The 7,500-nt window shown below is 39.4% G+C and overlaps 1 long non-coding RNA gene and 1 pseudogene across 2 annotated transcripts in view; one reads left to right on the top strand and one right to left on the bottom strand.

Moving 5' to 3' along the window:
• The window catches only part of LOC135198789 (uncharacterized), a 358,657-nt gene that overhangs the window by 47,960 nt on the left and 303,197 nt on the right, over positions 1-7,500 (top strand). The gene's annotated exons all lie outside the window — the stretch shown is intronic.
• LOC135198787 (uncharacterized protein DDB_G0283357-like) overlaps positions 1-7,500 on the bottom strand; it is a 93,673-nt pseudogene that overhangs the window by 41,974 nt on the left and 44,199 nt on the right.

Raw genomic sequence — 7,500 nt, forward strand, 5'->3', positions numbered from 1 at the left:
CTAATTGAAAGTGTGTTTATTTAAAGTGGTATATGAAAATGTGTTTACTTCATAAAATAGTAAATGACAGTGTGTTCACTTCAAAGAGTGGTATAAGAAAATGTGTTCACTTCAGAAAATGGTATATGAAAATGTTTACTTCATTAAATGGTAGTATATGAAAATGTGTTCACTTCAGAAAATGATATACGAATATGCTTACGTCATAAAATGTTATATGAAAGTGTGTTTACTGCATGAAATATTTTCACACTTAATGATGTTAATAAGCAACGCACATTAGACACATTCCATTGTCGACCTAATGTTTGTGCCCTTTTTATTACCATTTCACATCGTATTAGTATTATAGACTTTTAAGTGATAAATCAGTAATGCTGTGATTATAGTCCGATGGGTCGAGGCACTTCATAAAAACAAAGTATATGATCTTCTTCTCTGTGATTTCTGTAGGTTACCGTACATGATTTTTTTGAATTTCTGATCCACTGATAATCATGATATTTTCTGGTTTTCATGATATTGAAGTCTTTTTATTTAGGTCGAGGGAAAAGATAATTGTGGAAAATGTATCTGTTGATAATATGGGATTTCCTACTCACGAATCTCAGTGCGTTGTTTGTTAAGAAATGCTCGGCCCTTGAGTTAAATGCTCTTCTTTTGTTTTTCGTATTAAAGAGTTGAGTTTATGGCATTGAATTTGCTTTTATATAAAGATGTCTAATGATTTCTTGAAATTCTGTTTGAAAATGTCTTTTTGAGAGAGAGAGAGAGAGAGGAGAGAGAGAGAGAGAGAGAGAGAGGCTGTCCTGTAGAGGTTGTATTTATATCTGTGTCGTCGCCCCTTTGGACACACATGCACACCTTTCCTCCCCCTTCACCTTTATGTGGCTGTTTAGCCTTAACGCCTTCCTTCCAAGACTCTCTCTCTCTCTCTCTCTCTCTCTCTCTCTCTCTTCCTTCGTTATACACACTTTGGCCTGACGATGTCACCTCTCTCTCTCTTTCTCTCTTCATTATACCCACTTTGTCCTGACGTCTCTCTCTCTCTCTCTCTCTCTCTCTCTCTCTCTCTCTCTCTCTCAGTCTTCGTTATACCCACTTTGGCCTGACGTGTGTCATCTTCTAATCCCCATCCCTCCTTTCCTCCCCGCTGTCCTAAACTATCTCTGCAGAAGGGGAGGCGCTTTGAAAAAATAACCGGAAAATGTCTTTTCGACCTTGGAGGGGAGGGGGTTGGGGTACCAAGGACCTCCTCCTTGGGGGAGAACGAACAAGGACTCCCCCTGACAGAGAAAACAGGGAGGTGAGAGAACTTTCATCACAGATGGCTTAAGCAATAACGGGGAAAAATGTGCCGAAGGGGAAGAGCTTATTTGGTGACACGTGTTTTGGGCAGCCGTGGCTCACAGAGAGAGAGAGAGAGAGAGAGAGAGAGAGGAAACAAAATAGAACCAAAGAATCAAAATCTTGATCTTGATCTGCTGAACTTCCTTGACAACACGACTTTCTTATCTAACGGCTTATTTGGTGACACGTGTTTCAGGTAGCCGTGGCTCAGAGAGAGAGAGAGAGAAAGAAAGAGAGAGAGAGAGAGAGAAAACAGGGCCAAAACACTAAAAAATATTGTTCAGTTGGACTAACTTTAGTATAAGAATTTGTTATCTTGTGCTCGTGCGTTTTGTGATAGTTTTAATGAGAGAGAGAGAGAGAGAGAGAGAGAGAGAGAGAGAGAGAGAGAGATAAACAAAACAAAACAAAATAAAATAAAAAATGCAAATCTTGATCAATTGAACTACCTTTCCAATAAGACTTTCTTATCTTGTGCCCGTGCATTTTGTTATAATTTTGATAAGTTCGCAAAGTAAACCAGTATGATTTTGTAACTACACAACGCAGTTACAAACGCGCAGATGTGTTCTCATGAATTCTGCCCAGATCACGTGTTCTTCGTCAAAGGCGGTTTTGTTATGAGACCAGTAGCTTTTGCTGACCTTTTGTCCCAAAGGACGTCTGAGACCCTCGGTCGTGCGTGAATAACAAACGAGTCTGTGGTTGCGTATCAATAGATTCTATAAACCAAAACACGAGTCTGCAAAATCCAAACTTGTAAGCCGACGAAAAACAAAATATAACAAATAAAAAATGCGCCGAAGCAATCGAGTTTCCTGTAGTGTAAATGCTGTATGAGCCGCGGCCCATGCAGCTTTCAGCCACGGCCTGGTATTGGCTTTTCGTAATGGCGTTGCCAGACGCATGGTTATGGCTAACCTTCACCTTAAATGAAATAAAAACTACTGAGGCTAGAGGCTGCAATTTGGTAGGTTTGGCGATTGGAGGGTGGATAATCAACACACCAATTTGCAGCCCTCTAGCCTCAGTAGATCTGAGGGCGGTCAGAAAAATTTGTCTATTACAGAAAACTGAAAACGAAGAAGACAAGCAACCACGGACAAGGATCGTCCAGAGGCGCCTCTCTCTCTCTCTCTCTCTCTCTCTCTCTCTCTCTCTCTCTCTCTCTAGAGGTCGGTATTACGAGGGTGACATCATCGTTTCGAATAATCCATTACATCACGATACTTTCTAAAACCGCTTACGTACAAGACGACGATGATGATGAGGATGATACTGCACATCTCGCCTGCTTATTACCATATGGGCACCGCGGACACACCGTCTCCTGCAGGACATCTCAATGCCCTGTTTGGGGCACATTTCGATGCGGGTCCCTTTGCCAGGGTCGTGCCCTATCTCGACAATCATTTCCAGCGGGCGTAAAAAGTTGCGGTGGGCGTTCGTTCACCGGTTTACTCTGGGGGGCGTTCTTCTTCAGTCCCTCCCAAGAAGGACAGTCGGTGAGTGATTGTGGCTTATCGTCGGCGACGTTTGACGCTTGAAAGACCTGAAGAGTTCTGGACGATTTGCGAGCCTTGGTCAAACACTTCCTCTCCTCCTCCTCCTCCTCCTCCTCCTCCGCCTCCTCCTCCTCCTGCCTCATGAAATCAGGCTGAAAGGCCCCTAACGATATGCAAATGAAGTCGGTGACTATTGCTTTTTTATTGAATAAAATATATATATGTCCGTTACACACGCGTTCACACTCCATGCGCACAAGCACACATAAATATGCATATATAAATGTGTATATATATATATATATATATATATATATATATATTTTATATGTTTATATATTTTACATATATATGTATGTATGTATGTATATATTATATATGTATAATATATATGTATATATAATATTATATAGTATATATATATATATTACACGTATATATATTCATGTATATATGAGTGTGTGTAAAATAGGACTTTCTTTTTAATGTATTTAATTTGCAATATTTTTTGATGAGGAGAACCCGTCATCATCCGTCAGGACACCCATTCTTTAACCTGTTCTTAACCCTCCAAGCACAGCCCCTTACTTAAGCGCTTTATTTTTCTATTTTTTTTTCCATTCCAAAAAAGGGATGGTAAAAAAGACAGGGTCACCAAGCCATTACTCTTCATGTTTTTTTTTTTTTTTTTCTTGCATATGTTCAGATCTCTGCGAAAAAGAAAAAGAAAGAAAAAAAAACCCTTTGGTCTCCCTTTTGACATAATCTCTGTGGCATTGACAGTCAGTTGCTGGTTTAGTATTGCGCAGATCGCGGTGAAGCAACCGTTGGTTATAGAATACCAAATGACCAAGACATCAAATCGTGGATTTCTATTAAACGAGTGATTAGATGCGTTGCTAAAAATACGTTTTGAATGAGAAACGCTGTCATGCATGGACACATCCACGCACGCTCAACACAGACACACACACACACACACACACACCCCACACACATTTATGATTATTTTTAGTTTATTTTCATAAGGGGGTTGATGTCCTACAGAAGTATCAAGTTGAGAGCGTTTTATGTTTTGTGAATTTTAATGATTTTTGTTCATTGTAACTATACACACACACACACACACACACTCACACACACACATATATACTATATATATATATATATATATATATATATATACGTATACACACATATATTATATATAATCCTGTTTTCGACTTGAATTGTTACCTTAGTAACATCAGTTAGAAACCTAATGGCTAATAGAGTAACAAGTGATAAAAATTGTAGATAAATCTAACTCACATTTCAGACATATACGACCAGTTGTGTAGTTTAATATTGTGCAATATAAAACGTACAAAAGTACGCTAATAACGACATATGCATTGAAAAGTCTATTTCTCTCTCAGTCATCCATAAAACAAGTCTTGTCTTACAAGTGCTGCTTTTAAGACAGTTTCCTTCGCATGGAACTATAGTAGATACACATTAGCGGTGCATCTGATGGCTATGCCAGTCCCTTACGACGCTCCTGATTGGCTGTTGATAAGCCAGTCACAGGGCTGGAAGCTCTCAGTCCCTCTCGAGAGTTCACATAGGCAGGAAGTATGTCCCACCTCTTCTGAAGGATAGTTTTGAAAGACGTAGCCCTTAGAAGAGGTGGAACATACATCCTGCCAATGTGAACTCTCGAGAGAGACTGAGAGTTTTCAGCCCTGTGATTGGTTTTTCAACAGCCAATCAGGAGCGTCGTAAGGGGCTGGCCTAGACATCAGATGCACGGTTGATGTACATCTACTATAGTAATAGGCAAATTAGCAGCAGCTGTAACTTAAACTGCTACAACAGAAACAGAAGGTTCGAATGAAAATATGGAATTCGATGTACAGTGAGAGAGTTGAAATCATTTACTGGGAGTTTAGCCGTCATGGCCCTATGCCAAAAACCGCCTGAAACACCTTGGTCATGTTGGCGTCAATGACCGAAAAGTAGTGTTAATGAACGAAAACTTCGATTTTGTCGTAGAAATGAAAACATTTCATTTCCAGTTGTCCGGTAAAGGGAGAATGACCAGATGTGACCGTGGCGTAATGTATAAGTATGACGTAATGTATGTATATTGGTATATTATGCCAGTCACGCTTTCGTCTTTCATGACATCCTGAATTATTTTTTTCTGTGTAAAATCGTTACTACAAATCATTCTTCCGAAAACATGTTTTTCCATTTAAAGGCGAGAAGCACTTGGTTCTGACTGAAGAAAAACAAACGGGCTACGATTTCTGCCATAGGCAGCGGTGATGTTTTCGCAGATTCCATGTTTAAAGGGCTCCATACACTGAACAATTGTATGAACAACTGTCTGTATCGTTCGTAAAAACACTGTGCATGGGCTTGTCTGAATGCAAAAGTGGGCGGAGTTTCGTGTCTGAACGATCTCGGCTGGATCTGTCATGACCAGGTTACTGGCTTTCGACTTGTGTCTGTCATACACAGGTCGTTCATTGTACGTGTTTGTCTGCCGATATAACGCTGTCGCACACGTCTCTTCTAGAGATGATGCCATGTCTTCCCGAGACAAAATCTTTGCCTAGACTGAAATCGGTGCAGAGATCGTTCGCACTGTGTGAATAGTGTGTGTGTGTGTGTGTGTGTGTGTGTGTCGATAACGACAATCGTTCAGACAGTCGTTCATGCAATCACTCAGTGTATGGGGCCCTTAACTAGATCGAAATGTTAAAGAATTATGGACTGATAAAAGGATAATTTCGATAAAGCTATGAAATAGAATAATAATTTTGGATCTCTATTAATGTTCTTGGTAGAGAACTTGATTCGAAACCTAGACTTCTCTTGATTATATTCCAAGATGATTTAAGTCACCGTTGTTGAACTTGATCGAAATATTTAAGAAATATGGACTGATAAAAGGATAGATAATTGCAATAAAGGTATGAAATAAAAGTATTTTAGATCTCTATCAATATTCTTGGTATAGAACCTCATTCAAAACTTGGACTTCTCTTGATTATATTCCAAGGTAATTCCAGTCGTCTTCAATAAACATAATGTTTTCACGGGGTGTATATAATGCCAATCATTTCTAAGCATAATAATAGTTCCCTCACAGAGAACTGTTATTACGCTGAGACAAAGTTTATCCTGGAACTGTTATTACGCTGAGACAAAGTTTATCCTGGAACTGTTATTACGCCGAGACAAAGTTCATCCTGGAACTGATATTACGCTGACACAAAGTTTATCCTGGAACTGATATTACGCTGAGACAAATTTATCCTGGAACTGTTATTACGCTGACACAAAGTTTATCCTGGAACTGTTGTTACGCTGAGACAAGGTTCATCCTGGAACTGTTATTACGCTGAGACAAAGTTTATCATGGAACTGTTATTACGCTGAGACAAGGTTTATCCTGGAACTGTTATTACACTGAGACAAGGTTTATCCTGGAACTGTTATTACGCTGAGACAAGGTTTATCCTGGAACTGTTATTACGCTGAGACAAAGTTTATCCTGGAACTGTTATTACGCTGAGACAAAGTTTATCCTGGAACTGTTATTACGCTGAGACAAGGTTTATCCTGGAACTGTTATTACGCTGAGACAAGGTTTATCCTGGAACTGTTATTACGCTGAGACAAAGTTTATCCTGGAACTGTTATTACGCTGAGACAAGGTTTATCCTGCAAGCAGCAGATCCTTCATGCAATTTGGGGCGTGCTTTAGCCAGGCAGCGCCCGATGGAAGACACCGTTGAAGGAAAGGCAATGTAAGCTTCAGTTTCTTCAAGGAAAACATGTGATAAACAAAACAGTAGACTCTCGGGTTGTTGCTTATCTGTGACTTTGACAAATATGATATACGGTCCTTTAGCACTGGCTATGTTGTGGCAGTACGTCGCTAACAGGGGTTAGTTTTGTCAGTTTCTTCTTTTTATTTAATATGGCAGTTGTTTTCTATTGTTTTTTATTATATATATAAATCATATATATAATAAATATATATATATATATATATATATATATATATATATATATATATATATACACTTACTCATGTATGTGCTATATATATAATGTGTATGTATGTTTCTTTATATATATATATATATATATATATATATATATATATATATATATATGTAGAGAGAGAGAGAGAGAGAGAGAGAGAGAGAGAGAGAGAGAGAGAGAGAGAGATACTATCCTCCGGAGGAGGAGGTGAGGAATGACCTCTACGAGGTCATCTCCTTTGTGACTTCGATCATTATCTGCATTGGCCATTGGTGTCAATGATGCTAGAGATACGGTCAGCTCTTGACCTTAGTCAGAACTTGACTTGATGCGCGGTGCCAGACCTACGTTGGGATCGTGGAGCTGGAGAGAGAGAGAGAGAGAGAGAGAGAGAGAGAGAGAGAGAGAAAGTAAGCCGTAGAGGTCTTGACTTCCTGCTATGCCTGACCCACGACCTACTCTGACCCGGAACAGGTGCATCGGAAGGTTTGGCACGGGACACAAGGTCAAACTGAATCAACGGCCTAACAGCAATCAAGGATAAATGAGGAACACAAGGCAAGCGGCATAATATGTAGCTTTTCCATTGAGTGTATGTTTTTGT

The sequence above is a fragment of the Macrobrachium nipponense genome, chromosome 22 (assembly GCF_015104395.2).
Source record: "Macrobrachium nipponense isolate FS-2020 chromosome 22, ASM1510439v2, whole genome shotgun sequence".
In the NCBI taxonomy this organism is placed as follows: domain Eukaryota; kingdom Metazoa; phylum Arthropoda; class Malacostraca; order Decapoda; family Palaemonidae; genus Macrobrachium; species Macrobrachium nipponense.